At 46.0% G+C, this 27,588-nt stretch overlaps 1 protein-coding gene across 4 annotated transcripts in view; it reads left to right on the top strand.

Moving 5' to 3' along the window:
• LOC144594498 (monocarboxylate transporter 4-like) overlaps nt 1-27,588 on the top strand; it is a 52,337-nt gene that overhangs the window by 334 nt on the left and 24,415 nt on the right. Inside the window, exon 2 of one of the 4 annotated variants that reach the window (XM_078401095.1) lies at nt 25,350-25,515. The gene's annotated coding sequence lies outside the window, so the exon portion shown is untranslated. Of the gene's footprint in view, nt 1-25,313; nt 25,516-25,793; nt 25,848-26,504; nt 26,550-27,588 lie in introns of those variants that run through there. The other 3 variants (XM_078401096.1, XM_078401099.1, XM_078401097.1) reach the window with 3 other exon arrangements.

Genomic DNA, 27,588 nt, shown 5'->3' with positions numbered 1-27,588 from the left:
CAGTGCCCTCCATAATGTTTGGGACAAAGACCCATCATTTATTTGTTTCCCTGTGTACTCCACAATTTGAGATTTGTAATAGAAAAAAATCACATTGGTTAAAGTGCACATTGTCAGATTTTATTAAAGGGTATTTTTATACATATTGGTTTCACCATGTAGAAATTACAGCTGTGTTTATACATAATCACCCCATTTCAGGGCACCATAATGTTTGGGACACATGGCTTCACAGGTGTTTGTAATTGCTCAGATGTGTTTAAATGCCTCTTTAGAGTGCTCTCAGCATCTAGTCTGTCCTCCAGTCTTTCCATCACCTTTGGACACTTTTATTGCTGTTTATCAACATGAGGACCAAAGTTGTGTCAATGAAAGTCAAATAAGCCATTATGAGACTGAGAAACAAGAATAAAACTGTTAGAGACATCAGCCAAGCCTCAGGCTCACCAGAATCAATTGGTACTGAATCAACTTCATGAACAGAAATACAGAGGCTACACTGCAAGATGCAAACCACTGGTTAGCTGCAAAAATAGGATGGCCAGGTTACAGATTGCCAAGAAGTACTTAAAAGAGCAACCATAGGTCTGTGAAAAAGGTCTTGTGGGCAGATGAGACAAAGATTAACATATCAGAGTGATGGCAAGAGAAAAGTATGGAGGAGAGAAGGAACTGCCCAAGATCCAAAGCATACCACCTCACCTGTGAAACACAGTGGTGGCGGTGTTATGGCCTGGGCATGTATGGCTGCTGAAGGTACTGGCTCACTTATCTTCATTGAGGATACAACTGCTGATGGTAGTAGCATAATGAATTCTGAAGTGCATAGACACATCCTAACTGCTCAAGTTCAAATAAATGCCTCAAAACTCATTGGCCGGCGGTTCATTTTACAGCAAGACAATGATCCCAAACATTAGAGGAAGCTCTCCCTCTATCTTCCTGTCTCCACCTATATCCTTCCTTTGTCCCAAACATTAGAGGAAGTTCTCTCTCTATCCTCCTGTCTCCACCTATATCCTTCCTTTGTCCCGCCCCACATTAGAGGCAGGAAACATGTTCCCAATGTTGGGGGAGTCCAGAACCAGGGGCCACAGTTTAAGAATAAGGGGTAGGCCATTTAGAACAGAGATGAGGAAAAACATTTTCAGTCAGAGAGTTGTGAATCTGTGGAATTCTCTACCTCAGAGGGCAGTGGAGGCCAATTCTCTGAATACATTCAAGAGAGAGATAGATAGAACTCTTAAGGATAGCGGAGTCAGGGGGTATGGGGAGAAAGCAGGAACGGGGTACTGATTGAGAATGATCAGCCATGATCACATTGAATGACGGTGCTGGCTCGAAGGGCCGAATGGCCTACTCCTGCACCTATTGTCTATTGCCCCCCTGACATCAGTCTGAAGAAGGGTCTCGACCCGAAACGTCACCCATTCCTTCTCTCCCGAGATGCTGCCTGACCTGCTGAGTTACTCCAGCATTTTGTGAATAAAATGATCCCAAACATACTGCTAAAGCAATAAAGGAGTTTTTCAAAGCTAAAAAATGGTCAATTCTTGAGTGGCCAAGTGAATCACACGATCTGAACCCAATTGAGCATGCCTTTTATATGCTGAAGAGAAAACTGGGGAACTAGCCCCCATAACAAGCATTAACTGAAGAAGGCTGCAATACAGGCCTGGCAGAGCATCACCAGAGAAGCCACCCAGCAACTGGTGATGTCCATGAATCACAGACTTCAAGCAGTCACTGCATGCAAAGGATATGCAACAAAATACTAAACATGACTATTTTAATTTACATGACATTGCTGTGTCCCAAACATTATAGTGCCCTGAAATGGGGTAACTATGTATAAATACTGCTGTAATTTCTACATGGCAAAACCAAAATGTATAAAAATGGCCTTTATTAAAATCTGACAATGTGCACTTTAACCAGATGTGATTTTTTTTCTATTACAAATCTCAAATTGTGGAGTACAGAGGCAAATAAATAAATTATGGGTCTTTGTCCCAAGCATTATGGAAGCACTGTAACTTCTTACCCTGTACGGGAAGGGGAGTGAAGATGCAAAGCCTCTATCCCTCTCTCTGTCACCTCCCCAGTGCTCTGCCATGTAATGATATGTTATTGATCAAAACAAAATGCTGGAGGATCTCTGGAGGGAATGTTCAGGGAGTCTTGTGTCTGGACTCTTCTTCAGACTCTTGTGTCTCCATTAGTTTATTATTATCATAACGCTAAAGCCAATTCTGCCTGCAAATTAAAATTAAAAGTACATTTGAATGACCAGAGAACAATCATTCAAATTCCCTGTGAACCATCTCTCATTTAACATAAGACATGAAACAGAATTAGCTGGAAATCCAGGGCAGATACACACAAATTGCTCTGTTGAACATGGAAATCATCCTGTTTAACTATGGGTTTTGATTAATTTTTCACATGAGAAATTATGGGTGGCACAGCTTGTAGAGCTGCTGCCTCACGGTTCCAGAGACTCAAGTTTGATCCTGACCTCAGTGTGGAATTTCCATGTCACCCATTTCTTCTCTCCAGAGATGCTGCCTGTCCTGCTGAGTTACTCCAGTATTTTGTGTCTCTCTCAGGACATAGTGTGGCAGGCATTAGATGAACCCAGGAAAGGAGGCGGCATCCTATTGTTCCACACCATTTTTTTCATCTCTGGCCTTTGTCCAACCATCTGCCTATCAAAAGCACAATCACCGGTGTTCACCTATTACCTGCCACACTTTGTCCTGCACCTCTTCTCTTCTAGGTTTCTACCCCCCTCCCGACAAACTGTCTGGAGAAGGATTCTGAACCCAAAACATCATCCATCTATATTCTCCAGGGATGCTGCCTGACCCACTGAGTTACTCCAGCATTTTGTGTCTTGCATTTGTTGATCTTGGGCTGGTAGTACTTAGCTCCAGTGTCTCGAAGGGCCGAATGGCCTACTCCTGCACCTATTTTCTATGTCTCTCCATTCAGTGGGGAAAGAGATAGCAGGGATGGCTTCTGTGTAACTTCTCAACAGAATGGCAGTTCCTCCAGCTGTGCAGTCTATTCCTCCAGATAAAAATAAAACAGAAAATGTTACAAATGGCCAGCGTTTGAAGGGAGAAGCACAGTAAATGTTACAGGAAGCGATCCCAGGTTTTGGTCACTACTGGTATTTTTTGATGAAGCAATTGGTGTTTCAAAACAGGATATAATTTAGCTGGCAGGTCTTCCTCACATCTTTCCACCCATCAACACTCATTGACTTATTTCTCACATCAAAAAATGTCAAAGTTGCCCAAGTCACAGAGTTAAAAAGTCACAGAACATGGGAACAGTCAGCCACTGAGTCCACTTTGACCATCAAGCACGATCTACAATAATCCTACACTCTTCTCATTCATTCTCCCCATATTCCCATCAACTAAGCCCAGATTCTCACTAAAGTACTTGAGATTGCCTATGAAACTTCACTTCAAGTGGGCGGTACAGTAGCGTAGCTGGTAGTGTTGCTGCCACACAGCGCCAGAGACCCAGATTTGATCCTGACCTCGGGTGCTGTCTGTGTGAGTTTGCACGTTCTCCCTGTGACCGCGTGGGTTTCCTCTGGGTGCTCCGGTTTCTTCCCACACCCCAAAGACGTGCGGGTCTGCATGTTTATTGTCCCTAAGTGTTTAGGGTGTGGATGTAAAAGTGGGATAACATAGAACTTGCGGGAATGGGTGATTGGTGGGCGGCGTGAACTCGGTGGGCCGAAAAGCCTGTTTCCATGCTGTATCTATAAACTATCTTTAAACTAAACTAAATATTTAAAGGCTTCAAGTAAATAGAACATCTTGTAGGAAATCAATCAGCAGAATGCATATTAATGTAAGAACTTAGTTATGTCACATGTAGCAAAAGGAATTAACTTTGTTAATCTGTAAAATTCTTACTCAGATGTCATCATTGGCACTGAATCTAAAACAGGATTAATGATCCATACAGATTGAGTTATAGAAAGCTGCCTCTTGTAGTGTTTACGTTCAACTAATAAGGAAATAATTCCACATTGAAAAACTGCCAATGCACTAAACACATTTGTAAACCATCCAGCTGCCTTGCTATTAGACTGATCAAAAAATACCAATTCAGGGCAAGGAAATAAGTAAAAGTTCCTTATAATTTTTAATGGTTTAATCATTCTGTTGCAATATCATTTGTGATGCAATAATACGGTAGCTCAAAGAATGGTGACATGTGGCCTGGATCCAGGTTTTTCTGATGTAAGCTATGTTGTGAAACAAAAGCTAATCAGAAACCAGATGTTATCTGATACTGAGAGGATATCAAAAGTGATGCTAGTGTAGATCACAGTACTTGGCTCCTGTGCAGTATAAAGCAACGGTCTTCAGACATATAGACACATATATTACGTGGAATACCTATTAATACAGAATATTAAGGGAAAAAGCAGATGACGTTGACAGAAACAGTTGACAGAAACAGCAGATTGTTGAGCATGGGATAATTATTTTTTATAAAAGCCACACCTTTAATGGGCATAGTGGGATTTCTTGACTCTACAAACATGTGATTTACGACCAACGATAGGCCGCCCAGCCTCTCAAGGCAGCCTTGTTATTTAACGTGGTCACGGTTGATTGATTGTAATGTCAAATCCCATCTATATATAGTAACGCGTGTAAAGTGTTAAAGACGTCATCACTGAGAAGGCCTTGAGCCAAACTATTAAAATAATAAAATTGACAGCAGCAGGGTAGAGAAAATGAAATCGATAATAGAAAAATCATATAAATTTCAGTAATGTGCACTGTGACATTCCTGAGGATATTGAGGGAATAATTTGTATGGTGATGGTGCTCTGGCATTATTCTCTCTGTTGTTGATGAAAAGAGTATGAATTGATTTTCTGGAAGTGTTTGGAATTATGAATCCCTGATGCCAACGTAAATTACAGCTGTGAAATTATTTTTGAACCTCTGAAAGAGTCCCTTTCCCTCATCCTCTTCCACCTCTATCCATTCCTCTGGCTTCATGTTTCACTTCTCTCCTTATTTTACATCCTTTTGACACCTTTTCATCTCTAACGTTTGTCCACCCATCTGCCAATGACCCCCACCCCCGCACTTGTATTTACCCATCAATTGTGGCTTTGTTCCACCCCCACCTCTTTTCCAACCTTTTCTCCCGTACTACAATAGTCTGAAACGTAGAAACATAGAAAATAGGTGCAGGAGTAGGCCATTCGGCCCTTCGAGCCTGCACCACCATTCAATATGATCATGGCTGATCATCCAACTCAGTATCCCGTACCTGCCTTCGCTCCATACCCCCTGATCCCTTTAGCCACAAGGGCCACATCTAACTCCCTCTTAAATATAGCCAATGAACTGGCCTCAACTACCTTCTGTGGCAGAGAATTCCACAGATTCACCACTCTCTGTGTGAAAAAAAACTTTCTCATCTCAGTCCTAAAAGACTTCCCCCTTATCCTTAAACTGTGACCCCTTGTTCTGGACTTCCCCAACATCGGGAACAATCTTCCTGCATCTAGCCTGTCCAACCCCTTAAGAAGGGTCCTGACCTGAAACGTCACCTATCCATGTCCAACAGATGCTGGTTTACAAATAAAACCACAAAGTGCTGGTAAACCAGCATCTGTAGTTCCTTGTTTCTCCATCTGAAACACTTATTACATAGGAAAGCAACCTTCCCCCGCCGCTTAAACAACAAATATAAGACCAACTAATCTGTGCTTTTGATGGCATATTTGAAGAAGGAATGTTAGATGAGCATAGGAAAGCTGCCTAATTCTATCTGACACCCTTTTGTCTCCTTTTCACTTATAGCTTGTGTCGCTTACTCCTCCCATTTGCCAATCAACCCCCCCCCCCATTTGTATTCACCTATCACTTGCCAGGCTTTGTCCCATCCTCACCTCTCTTTTCTAGTTTTCTCCCCCCTACTCCAATCAGTCCGAAGAAAGGACCCAAACAGAAACATCATCTGTCCATTCCCTCCACTGATGTTGCCTGACCCATTGAGTTCCTCCAGCACTTTGTGTTTTACTCAAGATTCCAGCATCTGCAGTTCTTTATTTCTCTCCAAGACTGGTGGTCATTTGCTTAAATTGTAATTCCTTAGACATAATCTTGCAGCTAAAGCTATGCATTCCTGCTCAGTGATTGCCGATGACGATTAGTTCAGAGTGCTTCTCTACTTCATAGCCCTGGCGCCATACCAGGCTGTATACAAAACGTGATAAGCGCATAAGTTAGAAATAGCTTCTTGTTGGCTATGTAAAGGGTGTAAGATGGGTGCAGAGGCTGAAAAATGACCAAAATTAGATCATGCTACTATTTCCGACATCTGCTTAACATAAGGCATTGTGGATGACATTAACAGGTCCTTGAGAAGATGGTGATGAATTATTTTAGGGTCCTGACATTCTGCTTTTGCTGCTGGTAAAGGTCTCACGGGCCAGAAGAACAATCATATTTCTTCTCTAAGAAAAAAGGTACCAACCCAAAATGTCATCCATCCATGTTCTCCAGAGATGCCGCCTGACCCGCTGTTACTCCAGCGCTTTGTGTCTTTTTCTGTAAGCCAGCATCTGCAGTTCTTTGCGTCCACACTTTTTTCCTCTAACTTCCAGGTTTTAATTAAGCTTTGCTGTAAAAGTGATTCAAAAAGCACATTTCAGTATTTAGCAACAGTCCCGACTTAAACTGTCATCTATCCATGTTCTCCAGAGATGCTGCCTGACCCACTGATTTACTCCAGCACTTTGTGTCTATCTTTGGAATAAACAAGCATCTGAAGTTATTTTTGCTACTTCTTCTGTACATTACAGTCTGGTTGGAAACTAGTGATTTTGGATACGGTTTACATGCTTAAACCTCGGCAAATGTAGGGAAAGAAAGAAATGTTGGTAGCAGATGGTGAGAAATCTAATGTGATTTGCAGATCACGAAAGGTTCCATGTGTGGGAGATGCACAAAATTAAACACAGAGAAGAAACATGAAGGTTTAGATTAAGGCCATTCACAGGTTTTAGACACCATAGCTCAAAGCCTGCACCCGCACTTGAGGATTAACTGTTGACATTTGACGTGATTAGTGTGTCTAGATTACTCTTAATTTCATTGTATTTAATTTGTACATCTCCCACAACATATTTCTTAGAACATATTATAGCCTCAAAATTAATCTCCCTGTTCTACTCAGACACTGTTGCCTGTTAAATATCAGGGGGCAGAAATTATTGCTGCCTTTTCCTGATGTTTTAGAATAGTTTCAAGTCTAGGAGCTAATTTTGTCACACAGTTGGTTAATCAATTAAAATGGAGAAACATTAATCCTCTGGAATAACTAAACAAACTGAGTGAATGGCAAAGAGGGGTCATGTAATCCTTTGAAGCAACATTAAACAGACAAAGCCAAGTGTTTACTTAGTATGCTATGAAAATTACAACAGAGAGACGTTACCCCTCTACAGCTGTACAACCTTTGGTGAGCTTTGGCAAGGCCACCAGCATAATCAAGGATCAGTCTCACTCCATCTTCTCCCCCTCTCCCATCAGTCAACAGGTACAGAAGTGTGAAAACACATACCTCTAGATTCAGGGACAGTTTCTTTCCAGCTTTTATCGGGCAACTGAACCATCCTCTCACCAACTAGAGAGCGGTCCTGACCTCCCATCTACTCCATTGAAGATCTTCAAACTGTCTTTAATCAGATTCTATGTTGCACCAAACGTTCAACCCTTTACCTTGTATCTGTATACCGTGGACAGCTTGATTGTAATCAGATATAGTCTTTGCACTGACTGGATAGCACGCAATAAAAACTTTTCATTAAACGCTGAAAAAGAGAAAGGGTTCACTCAATGGGCACTTGTGCGTACCTCCCATTCACACAAATATCTCAGGCAGTGCAGGAGTTGAAATTAGCCTCCATTCCACATTGTATCACATGTGATTGACTCAGAAAGTTTTTCTGACACCTAGTTGTTCAAAGCCACCAGAATACCAAAATACTTTCAATCAAACTTTACAACCAGGTTGGACGTATACTTCTACATCAGCAGTAGAGATGCTTTACTTGATATTAGAGAAATCAATACTCATACCATTGAGTTGTAAGCTGCCCAAGTGAAATACTGAGGTGCTGTTCCTTCCATTTGCATGTGGCCTCACTCTGACAATGGAGGAGGCCCAGGACAGAAAGGTCAGTATGGGAATCGGAAGGGGTAATAAAATGTTTGTCAACCGAGTGATTGAATTAGAACAAGCACAACTTAGGTATATATTAGTGATTAGATAGCACAATATAACACCTTAGAATCATAGAAGCATACAACTCAGAACAGGGCCCTTTCCACACATCGGTGGGGTAGCGGTAGCACTACTGCCTTACAGCGCCAGAGACTCGGGTTCGATCCTGACTATGGATGCTAGTCTGTACTGAGTTTGTACGTTCTCCCTGTGACCTGCGTGTGTTTTCTCCAAGATTTTTGCTTTCCTCCCACACACCAAAGATGTACTGGTTTGTAGGTTAATTGGCTTGGTATAAGTGTGTAATAGCACAGCACTGCCCTGGAGGAGGTAGAAACATTCACGTACTTAGGCAGTGTTGTGGACACCACTGGAGGGAGGGGCAGATGCAGACATAAAAAGCAGAATCAATAAGGCTAGGGTGGTGTTTAACATGCTCAGGAAGATCTGGAGTTCAAAATACATCTCAATCAACACCAAAATACGCATATTTAATTCAAATGTGAAGCAGGTGATGCTGAGACATGAAAAAAAAAAAACACACAACAAACAGGCTGCAAACATTCATTAACACCTGCCTCAGGAGAATACTAAACATCTGGAGGAGAGACAAAGTAAGCAATGTGGACCTGTGGAAAAGAACAAGCTAGGATCCCATTGACTTACAAATTCGAAAGAAGTTGGATTGGACACACCCTCAGAAAACCTGCTACAAACATCACCCGACAAGCCCTGAAATGGAACCCCCAAGGAAAAAGGAAAAGGGGTCACCCCAGGAACAGCTGGAGAAGAGGTGTCCAGGCAGAAATGGAGATCTCGAGGGAGATCTCGAAAGAACCGCCAACAACCGAGTGAGGTGGAGGACATTTGTCAATGGCCAATGCTCCCTAGAGGAGCCAAGGGCTTAAGAAGAAGAAGAAGACGTGTGTAATAGAAAAAAAATCACATCTGGTTAAAGTGCACATTGTCAGGTTTTAATAAAGGCCATTTTTATACATTTTGGTTTCACCATGTAGAAATTACAGCAGTGTTTATACATAGTCCCCCCATTTCAGGGCACCATAATGCTTGGGACACAGCAATGTCATGTAAATGAAAGTAGTCATGTTTCGTATTTGTTGCATATCCTTTGCATGTAATGACTGCTTCAAGTCTGCGATTCATGGACTTCACCAGTTGCTGGGTGTCTTCTCAGGTGATGCTATGCCAGGCCTGTATTGCAGCCATCTTTAGCTTATCCTTGTTTTGGGAGCTAGTCCACTTCAGTTTTCTCTTCAGCATATAAAAGGTATGCTCAATTGGGTTCAGATCGTGTGATTGACTTGGCCACTCATGAATTGACCATTTTTTAGCTTTGAAAAACTCCTTTGTTGCTTTAGCAGTATGTTTGGGATCATTGTCTTGCTGTAGTATGAACTGCTGGTCAATCAGTTTAGAGGCATTTGTTTGAACTTGAGCAGATAGGATGTGTCGATACACTTCAGAACTCATTATGCTACTACCATCAGCAATTGTATCATCAATGAAGATAAATGAGCCAGTACCTTCAGCAGCCATACATGCCCAAGCCATAACACCCCCACCACCGTGTTTCACAGATGAGGTGGTATGCATTGGATCTTGGGCAGTTCCTACTCTCCTCCATACTTTGCTCTTGCCATCACTCTGATGTAAGTTAATCTTCGTCTCATCTGTCCACAAGACCTTTTTCCAGAACTGTGGTTGCTCTTTTAAGTACTTCTTGGCAAACTGAAACCTGTCCATCTTATTTTTGCGACTAACCAGTGGTTTGCATCTTGCAGTGTAGCCTCTGTATTTCTGTTCATGAAATCTTCTGCGGACAGTGGTCATTGACAAATCCACACCTGACTCCTGAAGAGTGTTTCTGATCTGTCGGACAGGTGTTTGGGGATTTTTCTGTATTGTAGAGAGAATTTTTCTTTCATCAGCTGTGGAGGTCTTCCTTGGCCTGCCAGACCCTTTGCGATTAGTAAGCTCACCAGTGCTCTCTTTCTTCTTAATGATGTTCCAAACAGTTGATTTTTGTAAGCCTAAGGTTTGGCTGATGTCTCCAACAGTTTTATTCGTGTTTCTCAGTCTCATAATGGCTTCTTTGACTTTCATTGGCACAACTTTGGTCCTCGTGTTGATAAACAGCAATAAAAGTTTCCAAAGGTGATAGAAAGACTGGAGGAAAGACTAGGTGCTGAGAGTTCTCTTATACCTGCATTAAGGATGCATTTAAACACACCTGAGCAATTACAAACACCTGTGAAACCATGTGTCCCAAACATTATGGTGCCCTTAAATGGGGGGACTATGTGTAAACACAACTGTAATTTCTACATGGTGAAACCAAAATGTGCACTTTAACCATGTGTGATTTTTTTCTATTACAAATCTCAAATTGTGGAGTACAGAGGCAAATAAATAAACGATGGGTCTTTGTCCCAAACATTATGGAGGGAACTGTGAATGTGTATCATATACTTATGATGAGTCAGACTTCCATAGTGCATGCTTCAGGAATCACTGCATGCGGTGTGGAGTTTGCATGTTCTCCCCGTGATGCCATGGGTTTCCTCCGGGCGATCCAGTTTCCTCCCACATCCCAAAGATATGTGGGGTGTAGCTTAATTGGCCTCTGTAAATTGTCTTTTTTAGGGAGGGAATGAAAAAGAGGGATAACATAGAACTAGTGTGAAATGGACGAACGATGGTCAGCCAGGACTCGATGGGTTAAAGGGCTGATTACATACTGAATCTTTCAATCAATCAATCATTTCCTCATTTTTATGACACCTACCCTGCCTTAGAACATTATTTGGATTCTGAGCATCTTCCTCTATGGATGCAGCTCGACATTGTGAACCATGGAGCACATGATAATGATCCTCAAAACTGATTCTTAGTCTGTAATAACAATACCACCTGGAATATTTTAATAGACTGTGTTGTGTTTTGTGTTGCCGTGAGGTCTATCTTCAAGATAAAGAATGGAGCTAGCACTTTGTGTCGTAGTTCTCTTTTAATAGTACAGGGTTCTTCAGGCTTCTCATTCTGCAACTGTTCGCACTATATAGATCACATGACTTAACTACATCATGCACTTAATTTGCATGTTACAACCCAGTTTCAATTGCAACAATATACCATCCCCCCTTTAAAAAAATGTTTACATTTATAATAATCAGTGTAAGACATAACAGTAATAAGCCAAAACAGTTCTGTTCATTCAATTATGTGTATCCAGGTTTGCTGTGTTAGCTCTGCCTTTATTTGTAATCATATCATATCATATCATATATATACAGCCGGAAACAGGCCTTTTCGGCCCTCCAAGTCCGTGCCGCCCAGCGATCCCCGCACATTAACACTATCCTACACCCACTAGGGACAATTTTTACATTTACCCAGCCAATTAACCTACATACCTGTACGTCTTTGGAGTGTGGGAGGAAACCGAAGATCTCGGAGAAAATCCACGCAGGTCACGGGGATACCGTAATCTGGATCACGGTATCTGTCTGGTGGTTTTATTTTCTTTCCGGTTCTTGTAGATTTGATATTTATGTCAGCTCTGTGCTCTTCGTCGTTTAATTCATTTGTCTTGACATCTGGTGACATTACAGATTGTGTGTTTTGTGGTGGTGTTGGTGTTATGCTCCATGTTGTCGATGTGGTTGTAGGTGTGGTGGGTGTTGATGGCAAACTCTTCTGGTCAGATGTGACCCCTGTTTCTCCTTAACTGCGTCCCAGTATTCGTCCCAAAGATGTATGATCCGGGAGTCTCAGCTGTTCCCACAACCTTTGCAGGTGTCCATATTTTCAGAACAGGATCTGTGTCCATATTTTCATGAACATGCTGTCCTCTCAGCTGTTCTGGCAATGTTTTGGCATGTCTGTTTTTAGTTTAGTTTTAATTTAGAGATACAGCGCGGAAACAGGCCCTTCGGTCCACGCCGACCAGCGATCCCCACACTTTAACACTCTCCTACACACACTAGGGACAATTTACACATGCACCAAGCCAATTTACCTGCTTACATGTATTGCTTTGGAGTGTGGGAAAACGAAGATCTCGGAGAAAACCCACGTGGTCACGGGGAGAAGGTACTAACTCCATAAAGACAGCACCCGTAGTCAGGATTGAACCCGGGTCTCTGGCACTGCAAGCGCTCTGTAAGACAGCAACTCTATCGCTGCGCCACCTGGTCGTCTGTTGAAGAAGGGTCTCGACCCAAAATGTCACTCATTCCTTCCCTCCAAAGATGCTGCCTGTCCCCCTGAGTTACCCCAGCATTTAGTGTCTATCTTCAAAATACCGACTTCCTTCAGTTTAAGCATCAGTCAGTTGTTGTGGTACTTCCTCCTGGTCTTGTGGAAGATGTATTTTACTTGCACGTTTGTTTTGTACTTTCTGCCATTCGGTAGCTCTGCTGGTGACTTCATCTCATGTCTCAATGGTGTTGCTCTGAGTGACAACAAGGCAAGATTGGGTTCTTCCTTTGTCTCTCGGCATTTGATGAGCATTTTCTTCATTGTTTGGACCTGTCTTTCTATGAACCCCTGTCCCCTCGGATAGTGTGGGGATGAGGTGGTGATGGTGAACCCGTATTTTTCTGCCAACTCCTTGAATTATTTTGAGGCAAACTGGGTCTCATCACAAATTACCTTCTGAGGTATCCCTTGCTCAGCAAATAGGATCCGTACAGCTGTAGACATTGTCGATGCCTTCAGGCCTTTCATCTTTCTGATGAATGGAAACTTTGAGTAGTAGCATGCTATAATCAAGTACCACTCTTGGTTGCAGGTGAACAAATCCATACACAAGATGTGCCATGGCCTTGGTGGAGTCTCATTGGGTATCATTTCTTTATGTTGCGTGTTCCTATATTTCTGGCACACAGCACATTCTCTATTCTCTATTCCTTTATACATCTTCACCCAGTAGACAGCAGATTTTGCCCTCCGTTTGCATTTTCCCATTCCCATGTGGCCTTCATGGATCTTCTGGAGAGGTTCTTGCTGCATTGATTTTGGCACAATGATTCTTGAACCAGCTGGCAATGCACTATCTTCTACAGAAGTGTCATCTCATATGGACCAGTATCCTTATTTCTGGCTGGACTTGTTTTATTCACTCATGCCATCCTTGAATCACTTGTTGAGTGAGTAGCTTCAACTCCTCATCTCTGCTGGTCTCATCTCTGCTGGTCTCATCTCTGCTGGTCTCTTCTCTGCTGGTCCCATCTCTGCTGGTCTCATCTCTGCTGGTCTCATCTCTGCTGGTCTCATTTCTGATCTGGCTCAGCTTTGTAGGCATCACATTTACAATGTGATGGATTTTGACATCAAGATACCATCTTGTGCTTCTCGTATGGTGCTAGGCGGGATAAAGCGTCGGCAGCCATAATTTATTTTCCTGGTTTGTACTTCAGGATGAAATCGTAGTTCTGAAGCCTCAAGAGGAGTCTTTGAAGTCTGAACATAGATTATTTTTGTTGATCTGTTGCAGCGGACGATGATCAGTCTCAATTTCAAATTTCCTTTAATACAAGTAGGTGTGAAACTTTTCACATCCGTAGACCACAGCCAGGAGTTCCCTTTCGATATTGGCGTATGTTGTTTCGGCCGGTGTCAGAGCTTTCGAAGCGAATACAATTGGTCTACCATCTTGAAGTAGAGTAGCACTTACTCCCTCTGAGATGCATCTGCTTGTAGAGTAACAAGCTTTCCTCTGTTGTAGTAGTGCAGCGTTGTCTCACTTGCAATCAATTGTTTGCGTTTGTTGAAATCTTGTTCATGGTAGGTAGTCCATTAGAAATCAACATCCTCTTTTTACATCTCTCTTAGGTTGGATGTGTGGTCTGCAGGTTTGGAGATGAAGGAACCCGTGTATTGTATTAGTCCTAGAAAGTTTTGGAGTTCTTTCTTGTTGAGTTGATGCCTTAATTTCACTGATGACCCTCACCTTATCCTCACTTGGTTTTACTCCGTCTGCGGTATAGTTCAAACCAAAGAAATAACATTCTGATACTTTAACGATGCACTTCTCAGCATTCAATTTTATGCCAGCCCTTCTGGTTTTCTCCATTGCCTCATGGAGGTTGCAGTAATGGACTTTGTCATCTTGTCCAAAGACTTGGTGTCATCCGCTATCCCAACTGCTCCTTTGCAGCTGTGATAGGGTTCTGTCTATTTTCTGTTGGAAGACATCTTGGCTTTCTCGAAGACCAAATGGAAGATGCTGAAATCGGTATCTTCCAAAAGGAGTATTGAAAGTAGTGAGCACCGATGACTAATCATCAGTTTTAATATTCCAATATCTGTTCCTTGCATCCAGCATGGTGAACACCTTGGCTCCAGGTAATGAAGGGGTTATTTTTTCAAGAGTGGGTGTAGGGTAATGATCTCTCTTTAAGGCTCTGTTAAGATCATGAGGATCAAAGCATATCCTCAGTCTGCCATTGGGCTTTTCCTTCACTATGATGGAGTTAACCCAATCTGTTGATTTGTCAACTTTCACAATGATTCCTTTCTTTACCATTGGCCCTAACTCAGCTTTGATTTTATCTTTCAGTTCGAGTGGAATTCTGCGTGCAGGATGGATAACTGGTTTTACTGCTGGATCTAGAGTAATGTGGTACTCGTAGTCCTAAAAGTAACTGATGGTGTCGTCAAGGCAATCAGGATACATTGCCATGAGATCATACTTGTTTCTGATTGTAGATCGCTCACTAACAGGTGTGTTCTCTTCAATTCAGTGAGTAGATGAAGTGTCAGTGATCTCACAGTGTAGGGATATGTTTAAGTCCTGGCAGGCTTGCAGTCCCAGGATTGCTGGTCAGTCAGCATCAGTCTCAAAGAAGGTACAGTAAGAAAATAACTGCAGATGCTGGTACAAATTGAAGGTATTTATTCACAAAATGCTGGAGTAACTCAACAGGTCAGGCAGCATCTCAGGAGAGAAGGAATGGGTGACGTTTCGGGTCGAGATCCTTCTTCAGACTGATGTCAGGGGGCGGGACAAAGGAAGGATATAGGTGGAGACAGGAAGTTAGAGGGAGAACTGGGAAGGGGGAGGGGAAGAGAGGAATAGAGGAACTATCTAAAGTTGGAGAAGTCAATGTTCACAGGGAAAATGTACAAACTCCACACAGAATCCGTAGTCATGATTGAACCCGGGTCTCTGGTACTGTGAGGCAGCAGCTCTACTTCTGCACCACTGTGCCATCCCTGTTCTTTTTACCTAGGTCACAGCATTATGAATAATTAGTCGCTGCATGGGTATATTTAATTGCCCTTTGTACTCTCTCTCTCCAACCGAGTTGCAGTTATCTTATGCTCCATTGGCTTAATGGTGAATATCACCAAAGTAATGGCAATGCAAACAAACCATTAATCACTTCCTTGAGCAGAAAAAAAACTAAGTGTTGGAGTAACTCAGGGATGACTGTGCAGCGAACAGATAAGCAATGTTTTGGTTCAGTCTGAAAAAGGGTCCTGACTCACTGAGTTCCTCCCGCATTTTGTTTTTTGCATACAATCCAGCATCTGCAATTTCTTGTGACTCCATTAATCACTTGTAGAATCAAGGAACTGGCAGATGCTGGTTTATGAATTTTTTTAAATGACCCAGAGTGCTGGAGTAACCCAGCAGGTCAGGCATCGCTGAGTATCGCTGTTGTGGACTGAATGGAAGTGTTCTGTACAGCGATTACCCAAGCTGTGTTTAGAGATGTAGAGGAGACTGCATAGCGAGCAGTACAATCGGGAATGTTGGCAACTGGCCCACTGCAAACTGCAGGAATACATGCTGAGGGACCCACTGAAGCCCCGGTGCAGGACCACAGTCCAAGGTTCTTCTGCTGCTGGACATTAGAGGCTTGAGTCCGGTGAGGACACTCCCCGCACAAGGGAAGGGCTACCACCCCAGGGGGGCCACAGGAGTGACATTGGCCAGGGGAGTTTAATTGGCAGATGTGTGGGCAAAAGCCAGATGAAAACAAGACGAAAGGCTGGGAGATAAGGAGAGAAGAGTCGTGAAATGTGAAGCCAGTGGAAGGGATATAGGTGGAAGGGGATGGGATGTATAACACTTGCGATATTGAACATATAAAGACATTAAGAACGTGTTGAGTTTTGTGCATTATTTTGTGCAGTGTACCTGTTTTATCATATCATATATCATATATATACAGCCGGAAACAGGCCTTTTCGGCCCTCCAAGTCCGTGCCGCCCAGTGATCCCCATACATTAACACTATCCTACACCCACTAGGAACAATTTTAATTGTTTTATTACAATTTAAAATTTTAAGCCGGGGGTCGAGTGCCATGGTGACTTTAATAATGCATTACACGAAGGCTCTGTGTAGGAGATTAAAAATATTATAAATATTGATCAGGCATACATTTGAGATCCAAATTAGCTTCTTCAATAAAATTTAGACCCGAGGGTATGTGTGTTATTCCCAAAGTTAAGCATAGCAGTGGATATTAGAGGTTTATCATATCATATCATATCATATATATACAGCCGGAAACAGGCCTTTTCGGCCCACCAAGTCCGTGCCGCCCAGTGATCCCCGTACATTAACACTATCCTACACCCACTAGGGACAATTTTTACATTTACCCAGCCAATTAACCTACATACCTGTACGTCTTTGGAGTGTGGGAGGAAACCGAAGATCTTGGAGAAAACCCACGCAGGTCACGGGGAGAACGTACAAACACTTGGGAGTCACCATTTTTATCCCTACCCTTCCACACAAGCCTTTTTTTTACCTTCCATCACAGTGAGGAGGTGCCTGGAGTAGAGTCACTGTGATGGATGTTTATGTTAAAATATGTACTTGTGTGTTTTGTTTGTTTTATTTTGTTATGACTGTATGGTAACGACACTTCATTCAAATTTATTCAAATAAATTCAAATCAATTCAATTTTCTCAGCCAAGTGGACCTTCGGATGTTTAACAATGTTGACGCACTGCGTAAACATCTATTGTCTTTAGACTTTATACTTTAGAGATACAACATGGAAACAGGGCCTTCAGCCACCCATCATCTTGGTGCCGAAGAAGAGCAAGACCTCATGCCTAAACGACTACCATACAGTGGCCTTGACATCCACCATCATGAAATGTTTTGAGAGGCTAGTTATGGAATGCACTAAATCCAGTCTACCAAGCAGCCGAGACCCACTGCAGTTCACCTACCGCCACAACAGGTCTACAAACGATGCCTTCTCCCTGGCCCAACATTCATCCCTGGAACACTTGGATAAGACACAACTACACCAGACTCCTATTCATAGACTACAGCTCTGCCTTTAATACCATTATACCATCCAAGCTCATCATCAAACTCGCAGCACTTGGAGTCAGCATTCAGCTCTGCAACTGGATTCAAGATTCAAGATAGCTTTATTTGTCATCCAATATTGGACGAAATTCAGTCACCCACAGTCCAACAATAAAAGCATTAAATAGGCATTAAAATTACACAACCCCAAAAACACACAAAAAAAGAAACATCCATCAAAGAAACTACCATCACAGTGAGTCTCCTCCAGTCCTCTCCTCACTGTGATGGAAGGCCACAATGTCTTTCCCTTCTCCTGCCGTCTTCTCCCGCAGTCAGGTTGTTGTGGTTGCAGGCCGCGCCGGACGGTCCGCAGCGGGCCGAGCCTAAGGCGAGTCTCAGTCGCTCCCGCAGCCTCCGAAGACGGCCGGCCCCGCCGATGATAAGTCCGATCCGGGGCGGGCGAACACGCTGCCGCTGTTGCTGCACGTCGGGGCGGTCGTGTCTCCCGACATTGAAGCTCCCGCCCAGCAGAGAAAAATCCCGCGGCATGTTTTAGGCCGCGCCAGACGGTGAAATGTCCGCGACCACGTTGCCGCTGCCGGAGCTCCCGATGTCGGCATCCACGCGGCCCGAGCCTAAGGCGAGTCGCAGCCGTTCCAGCAGCCTCCGAGGACGGCCGGCTCCGCTGATGGTAAGTCCGATCCGCGGGCTCTGCGAACCGGAGCCCTGGAGGCCGCCAGCTCCAGGAGTTGGGCCGATGGTAGGCCGCAGCAGGAACGGAGACACGGCCCAGAAAACAAAGGTCGGGTCTCCGTTCGGAAGGGACACATATTTACAATTTTACAGTTCCCCCCCTCCCCCCCACATACACACACAGTACACAAACACAAAAACACGACATCACAACTACAATTAAAACAAAAAAACAACAAAAACACAAAGACAAATGGACCGCAGGTAAGCCGCAGCTGCTATGGCAGCACCGCCAAAAGACCCAAATCAGTGAGGATAGGGGACAAATCATCGTCTATGTCCTTCTTAACCCCCTTCTTTACTCTTTGTACACACACGACTGTGTAGCTATGTACAAATTTATTTCAATTTACAAATTCGCAGACGACACCATCATTGTGGGGCGGATATCAAATTATGATGAGATTATGAGAGTACAGGAAGGAGATTGAGAAACTCATGTCCTAGTATCGAGATAACAATCTTTCTCTCAATGTATCACAAAATGCTAGAGTAACTCAGCAGGTCAGGCAGCATCTCAGGAGAGAAGGAATGGGTGACATTTCGGGTCGAGACCCTTCTTCAGACTGATGTCAGGGGAGGGGCCCCTTCTTCAAACTGATGTCAGGGGAGGGGGCGGGACAAAGATAGGATGTAGTTGGAGACCAGAAGACAGTGGGGGAGGAACAATCTTTCTCTCAATGTCAATAGACAATAGGTGCAGGAGTCAGCACCACCATTCAATGTGATCATGGCTGATCATTCTCAATCAGAATGTCAGCAAGGCAAAATAAATAGTGATCGACTTCAGGAAGCAAAGCGGTACACATCCCCCTGTTTGCATTGATAACATTGAAGTACAGATGTTTTTAGATTTTAGATTTTAGAGATACAGCGCGGAAACAGGCCCTTCGGCCCACCGGGTCCGTGCCGCCCAGCGATCCCCGCACATTAACACTATCCTACACACACTAGGGACAATTTTTACATTTACCCAGTCAATTAACCTACATACCTGTACGTCTTTGGAGTGTGGGAGGAAACCGAAGATCTCGGAGAAAACCCACGCAGGTCACGGGGAGAACGTACAAACTCCGTACAGATGGCGCTCGTAGTCAGGATCGAACCTGAGTCCGGCGCTGCATTCGCTGTAAGGCAGCAACTCTACCGCTGCGCCACCGTGCCGACAGATGTTTTAAAACCTAAAATTCCTAGGAGTAAATATCAGTTCAGTTTAGTTTATTGTCACATGTACTAAGGTACAATGAAAAGCTTTTGTTACGAGCTAACCAGTCAGCGGAAAGACATCACATGATTACAATCGAGCCACTCACATGATAACAGAATAACGTTTAGTGCAAGATAAAGCCAGTATAGCCAAGGGTTACCAATGAGGTAGATAGTAGTTCAGGACTACTCGCTAGTCCTGCAGCAGCAACAACTTATCCTGGACCCCGCCCATATTGAAGGCCAAGATAGCACACTGTAGCGACCATAGAGAATGGTCCAGGTCGTCGAACCCTCGGATTGGCCAGCGAGGTCACGTGGGAACGCGACCATGGGGATTGGTCCAGGGAACGACATCGCTGATTGGCCAGCGATGTCAGGTGCGCGTTTGGCGCCCGTTTTAGTCAGTTCGGCGAAGTCTTCAAGGAAGACAGTAAGTTTGTATTGGTTGTCCTGTACCTTGTTGTTTAACTCTGTATTCGTGTATTGCGGCTGCAATAAACTTCGTCTACAACCAACAAGTTTCGGACTCGCCATATTGGTGACCCCGACGTGATCTGGACGATCACCGACTGAGCAGGAACCCGACGCCTCGTTGACGATGGCTGAGCAGGGCACACCGGAGTCAAGCGCGGCAGGCGTTCATCTTCCGTTATTTTGGACGTACGCACCGCAAGCTTGGTTTATCCACGCCGAGGCTCAATTCCATATAAAGAAGGTGTCGGACGAGTCCACGAAGTACTTCTACCTCGTCAGCGCGCTATCGCCGGGCACAACCAAGCGCGTGATGCGGTTCATCGTAAATTCACCTGCGGAAGACAAATACGAGGCCATGAAGAAGGTATTACTACGAACCTTCGGGTTGAATAAGCATGGTGGTGCGGCAAAACTTCTGCACCTACCGGATCTTGGAGACCAACTGCCTTCCGTCCTCATGGCCGAAATGATGATGCTAGCCGGTGAGCATACGGATTGCCCGATGTTTGAACAGGCATTCCGCGAGAAACTTCCCGAGGATGTCCGACTGCTGCTTACGGATTGTTCTTTTAAGGACCCCGAAGCATATGCAGCGAAAGCGGACGCGCTCATAGCGGCAAAAAACAAGGCAAGTGGTTCAATCAACAAAGTCTCGACATCGGTGGCCACGCCACAGCGACGGCAAGATGGTGCCACGTCTCCCGCCAATTCTCCGAAAGCCCGCCAAAAAGATCCGCACAAGCGCGGCTGGTGCTATTATCACCTACGATGGGGTAACGAATCCCGCAACTGTCGTTTGCCTTGTACCTTCGCGGGAAATGCCTCGGCCGATCGTACATAGGGGCAGTTACGATTGGCCAGAACCGGCGCCTCTATGTCCATGATCGATTCACGGACACAGAATTTTTGGTAGACACGGGAGCCATCGTCAGCATAGTGCCGCCGACCGACCTCGAAACCAGATCGGGTAAGACAGGTCCCACCCTCATCGCGGTTAATGGCAGCCCAATTCGCACTTTCGGTACACGGAAGATGTCCCTTGTGTTAGGCCTCCGCACGTACGAATGGCCATTCATCATAGCCGACGTCAAACAAGCGATCCTGGGCGCAGATTTTCTCTGGGCTTTTTCACTGGTTCCTGATGTCCGCGGTAACGACCTCCGACCCTCTGCCGAAGATGAGCACGTCGCTCCGACAATCGCCTCCTCGCCCAGCCCTACTGTCCAGGCCGTCGTCGCGGCCCCCGACTCGTATGCTGCGATTCTGGCAGAGTTCCCAGAGCTGCTCGTCCAACGTTTTGACGCACCTTCGGCTAAGCACGGTGTGGTCCATCACATCCGCACCGAAGGCCCTCCCGTTTTCGCTCGGGCCAGGAGACTACCGCCAGACAAACTGGTGGTGGCAAGGGCGGAGTTCAGGAAGATGGAGGAAATGGGAATTGTCCGTCAGTCTGACAGCCCGTGGGCCTCGCCGTTACACATGGTCTCCAAGGCATCTGGGGGGTGGAGGCCATGTGGCGATTATCGGCGTCTCAATGCTGTCACCACGGCTGATCGCTACCCCATACCGCACCTACAGGACTTTTCATCTGGGCTGGAAGGAGCGGTGGTGTTTTCCAAAATCGATTTGGTGCGAGGATACCATCAGATTCCGGTGCGACCGGAGGACATACAAAAAACTGCAACTATTACTCCGTTCGGGTTGTTTGAATGGTTGCGTATGCCTTTCGGTTTAAAGAACGCGGCACAGGCTTTCCAGCGACTGATGGACCGCGTGGGCCGGGGTTTACCCTTTTTGTTTATTTATTTAGACGACATCCTGGTAGCCAGCCCCTCAGTGCAGGAACACCAGGCCCATTTGCGGACCGTGTTCCAGCGGCTCCAAGACCACGGGCTCATTATCCAACCCTCCAAATGTCAATTCGGCCTGCCTGCCCTCGATTTTCTAGGGCACAGAATTACTCCTGCCGGCGCCGCCCCTTTGCCCGAGAAGGTGGAAGCTATCCGGGATTTTCCCAGGCCCACCACAGTAAAAGGGCTGCAGGAGTTCGTAGGCATGGTTAATTTCTACCATAGATTCGTCCCGGCAGCGGCGCGAGTCCTGCGCCCGCTTTTCCAATGCCTTGCAGGGAATCCGGTAGAGTTGTTGTGGTCCCCGGCCGCAGAGTCGGCTTTTACGGCAGCTAAGGCAGCCTTGGCAGACGCCACCATGTTGGTCCATCCGAGCCCCTCCGCCCCCACGGCCCTGACGGTTGACGCCTCTGACGTGGCGGTGGGTGGAGTTCTGGAGCAGCAGGTCGGTGGCCGTTGGAAGCCTTTAGCGTTTTTCAGCCGGCAACTAAATTCGGCCGAGCTGAAATATAGCGCATTTGACCGAGAGCTTCTGGCTCTCTATTTAGCTGTCCGTCATTTCAGGTATTTCCTCGAGGGCCGCCCATTTGTGGCATTTACGGACCACAAGCCATTAACATTTGCTTTTTTGAAATTGTCTGACCCATGGTCGGCCCGCCAGCAGCGGCACCTGACTGCTATCTCCGAATTTACCACAGATGTCCGTCATATCGCGGGTAAGCTTAATGCCGTTGCTGACGCCCTGTCTAGACCTGCTTTTCCCCCTATTTCGGCGGTGGACTGCGAAGTGGATCCCCAGGAACTCGCGGAGGCACAGCTCCTAGCGGATACCGTTTCGGCTTACCAGTCCACCACTTCGGGATTGAAGTTGGCCCAGGTAGCTTGTGGGTCGGAGGGCACGAAAGTCTGGTGCGATGTTTCTCTTCCTCGTCCCAGGCCGGTAGTACCGCCCTCCCTTCAGCGCCGGGTTTTCGATGCCATTCATGGGCTGGCGCACCCGTCCATCCGCTCCACCTCTGCCTTGGTAGCAGCGAGGTTTGTCTGGCATGGCCTGCGGAAACAGGTAGCGGGGTGGGCACGTTCCTGCGTGCCCTGTCAGACCGCTAAAGTCCAGCGCCACGTCCAGCCCCCCGTACAGGATTTCGAGGTCCCAGCTTGTCGTTTTTTCCACATCCACGTGGATTTGGTCGGGCCTTTGCCTTCCTCCCGGGGCTACACCCACCTCCTCACGGTGGTGGATCGGTTCACCCGGTGGCCAGAGGCTTTCCCATTGTTTGATATCTCGTCAGCGTCTTGTGCTAGGACTTTGGCCCTTCATTGGGTAGCTCGTTTCGGGGTCCCGGCAGTTATTACAACTGACAGAGGGCCACAGTTCACTTCGTCCCTCTGGGCCGCGCTGGCGGAACTGTACGGGTCCAAGTTACAACCCACAACTGCATATCACCCCCAGGCTAATGGACTCGTAGAAAGGTTCCACCGCCAACTTAAGGCGTCCCTCAGTGCAAGGCTTGAAGGCCCGGACTGGGTAGACCAACTCCCTTGGGTTCTTTTGGGCATCCGGACTGCTCCTAAGCCAGATCTCGGTGCGTCGTCCGCAGAGCTAGTATATGGCTCGACACTTCGAGTACCCGGAGATCTGTTTCCGGACCCTTCAGCCCTGCTCCCTACAGGCCCATCAGCGTTAGCATCTCTCCGGGAACGGGTGGGCTCCCTGGCTCCAGTGCCGACTTCACGTCATGGGTGTCCCATGGTACATGAACCGTCTTCCCTGAAGGACTGTGAGTTTGTTTTTCTGCGTAAAGATGCCCATCGCGCCCCGTTGCAGAAGGTCTATCAAGGGCCGTTCCGGGTTTTACGTAAGGGAACGGCTACTTTCACCTTAGACATGGGCGGCAAGAGTGAACTCGTCTCGGTGTCCCGGCTCAAACCTGCCCATTTGGACCCGGATCAACCAGTCCTGGTCGGTCAAACCCCTAGGAGAGGCCGACCTCCGTTAGTTCCGCCCAGTCCAGAAACCCCCGTTCCGACAGTTCCTCCAGGACCCCCCGTTTCGGCAGTTCCTCCAGAACCCCCCGTGCCGGTAGTTCCTCCAGAACCTCTCGTTCCGGCTGTTCCTCCAAGTCCGGAACCTCCGGCTCCTGTGGTTCAGGCTGTCCCTCTCCGTACTCATTATGGTCGCGAAATCCGGCTCCCAGCTAGGTTCCGCACCTCGGGTTCTGGGGGGGGTCATGTAGCGACCATAGAGAATGGTCCAGGTCGTCGAACCCTCGGATTGGCCAGCGAGGTCACGTGGGAACGCGACCATGGGGATTGGTCCAGGGAACGACATCGCTGATTGGCCAGCGATGTCAGGTGCGCGTTTGGCGCCCGTTTTAGTCAGTTCGGCGAAGTCTTCAAGGAAGACAGTAAGTTTGTATTGGTTGTCCTGTACCTTGTTGTTTAACTCTGTATTCGTGTATTGCGGCTGCAATAAACTTCGTCTACAACCAACAAGTTTCGGACTCGCCATAACACCAACTTTCTTAGAAGGTTTAGGAAGTTTGGCATGTCCCCAGCAACTCTCATCAACCTCTTCATATGTGTCTAGAAAGCATTTTTATCGGAATGTATCACAGCACGGTTTGGGAACAACTCCATACAAGACTGGAAGAAATGGCAGAGAATTGTGGGCGCAGCCCAGACCATCACACAAACCAACCTGCCTTCCATTGACACCTCACGCTGTCTCGGCAAGGCCACCAGCATATCAAGGACGAGTCGCACCCTGGCCACTCCCTCTTCTCCCCTATTCCATCAGACAAAAGAGATAGAAGTGTGAAAAAGCACACCTCCAGATTCAGGAACAGTTTCTTCCCAATTGAAATCAGACAACTGTACCATCCTATCACAACTAGAGAGCAGTCCTGAACTATGCACCTCAAGGAGACCCTCGGACTATCTTTGATCATTCAAGAGAGAGACAGAGAGAGCTCTTAAGGATAGTGGAGTCAGGGGGTATGGGGAGAAGGCAGGAACGGGGTACTGATTGAGAATGATCAGCCATGATCACATGGCGGTAAAGGGCCGAATGGCCTACTCCTGCACCTATTGTCTGTAGTCTATTGATCTGATTTTACTGGCTTAATCTTGCTCTAAATGTTATTCACGTTATTCCCTTTATCATACACTGAATGGCTCCATTGTAATCACGTATTGACTTCCTGCTGACTGGTTAGCACGCAACAAAAGTTTTTTTCACTGTACTTCGGTACACGTGACGATAAACTAAACTCAAGCTAAAACGTATTTGGGGTGCTGGAGAATGTGCAAACTCCACACAGACAACATCCGCGGTCTCTACTCTGGCACTCCCGAGGTAACAACTCTGCGGTTTTCGCACTGTGCCGCCCTAGTTTTAAGCACCTTATTTATTTTCTTTTTTTGTTTTTGTTTTTTCCGCTCGTCGGCAAATCCTAATTTCAATGCAAGGACTTGGGCATCCACAAACAGCGGAGGTTAAGGCAGCGTCCGGCCGTTAGGACCAGGCGCAGTCGGCTGGGAGGACCAAGGGTGACGCACACACAGCGGTGAGATTAAAAACGCAACATTTCCAGCACCTCTCGGCTCAACACGGGTGACCAGGGATTCCAACAAGGTAAGGGCTACAAGCACAGGAGCTGGCCAGGCCAGGCCAGATGAATGATGAGCACCTAGTTTATAATTCGGAGCAGCATAGGAGATATACATTTGATGAGATGTACTGGATATACGAATTTAAAGGGATATCATTTTTTGCAATTCTATTTGGAATATATTGGCGGTGATGTTGAATATTCTCAGTTTCAGAGTACGATCCGAGTTAATTTGCTTGGGTCACTTCTTGGCCGAGAATTAGATTACAGGCACGAATTTAAGGCTGGTCGTGGGTTCAGGAAATAAAGACACCGAAATGGAATTTCTGTTGATGATTACATTCAGAGAGTGTGTGTGAGTGCCTTTTTCAAATTTGAAAGCGCGTGTTTATTTGGGAGGGAGGGAGGTCGGTCGGTGACAAAGCGTGGAGCGTACGTGCGAGCAGCAAATGACGATGGAGGCGAGGTGTGTGTGAGTGAGTGCGTCGACAGCGATCTGCCCTTGCCCGAGGCGAGGGTTAGCGATGGGGAGAACTAGAAGCGGCGTGGAAAGGGACATTCCCCGCAGCGCTCATTCACTTCATTGACTTTCGTCACCTCCACCATAACCCTCCGCCTTTATGGATTTCCCCGCTTTGAACCTTTCTCGACTAACTTGTTGACCTACTCTCTCTCTCTCTCTCTCTCTCTCTGCGTTCTTTCCCCATGCACTGAATGATCTATTGGCAGAACACCCTTCAACCCAAATCGAGTGTTTCAGTTAAATTGCTTAACCTTCATTTAACCGCCTGCTCCATTTTACCCCAGATGATGTACTGCCTTGCCAGCATTACTACTGGGCATCTGGTGTCCAACTGACATTGTGAATTAGAATATATCACACAATGCTGGAGTAACTCAGCGGGACAGGCAGCATCTCAGGAGAGAGGGAATGGGTGACGTTTCGGGTCGAGACCCTTCTTCAGACTGAATTGGAATTAGAATATTTAGCCTAACGTTTTATCCGATCAAACAATTTATTCTTGCGCCAAGGATGCAGCGTGTCGGTTAAATTCTGGTAATCTGCGTTAAAGAAACTCCGTAGTCAACTTCTTCTGCCTTGAAAGGTTGCTTGTTTTGGGACAGATTAAGATCGGGCTGTGTGTGTGTGTGAGTTTGCGCGCTGGAGATAGATGGCCACGCTTGTTTAATGAGTTGAAGTATTCCAGGTTGTCTTGCCTGTTGATTTGAGGGATGTTGAGTGTGCGGATGTATGGAGTCTGGACATTCGGTGACCATCCCCATTGTGTGACCGGCGGCACCGGGCGTGTTACTTGCATCACGTCTCTCACGTCCTCCTGCGGTGGAGCGAAGCTTAGTTACGCCTACTTCCCCTCTCCCCCTCCCCCCAACCACCATCAGATACCTACGTTGGGAGGTCTCACCGGGGTCCAACATTGCATTCCAAAAGCGTCCAGGACTCAACAATTAACACCCACCGAAATAATTTCGCCCGACACGTTGTTACGTTGGTTTCAGACATACCTTTTGGGTGGGTGGGGGGGGGGGTCGGGGAGTGGGGGTCGGGGAGCGTTTTAGCAGATAAAAAATGGGACGAGGTAGGAGAGGAGTGGAATACAATGCCTTTACTAAAGCTGCTTGCTTTAATTTACGCACGCACAGTCAAATGTCCCCTCCCTCACCCCATTTCGGAAATGGATTGACTAATCGTGCTGCGTGAACAAACTGAGTTTTCTATTTAAAGTTATACCAGCACAACCGGTTGATCAAACGTAAAGAAAACGGGGATTTAGAACGATCGGGCGTCATTCGCATCATGAGGTCTAATTAGCTGGAAGGATTTTCCAATGATAGACTGAGACGGGTGATTTCCCTGTATAAACAGTGTCTACTGTGTGGATGTGGCTTGGTTTCATTGAATAGCAATCGTGGAGTCCGTGCATATAACTTGCATTCTTGACCTTTTTTTCCTGTCCCTCTGTCTAAATCTATCCGTGCAGTTGGCCGACACACTAACCCAAGGGAATTTAATTATTTTGCTCCCATTATTTTTTTCCATTTGGCAACAATACAAAACTGGTTGGATGTTGGGTTCG

This window comes from Rhinoraja longicauda, chromosome 6, assembly GCF_053455715.1.
Source record: "Rhinoraja longicauda isolate Sanriku21f chromosome 6, sRhiLon1.1, whole genome shotgun sequence".
NCBI lineage: Eukaryota > Metazoa > Chordata > Chondrichthyes > Rajiformes > Arhynchobatidae > Rhinoraja > Rhinoraja longicauda.
This window is presented reverse-complemented; position numbering and strand designations above follow the sequence as displayed.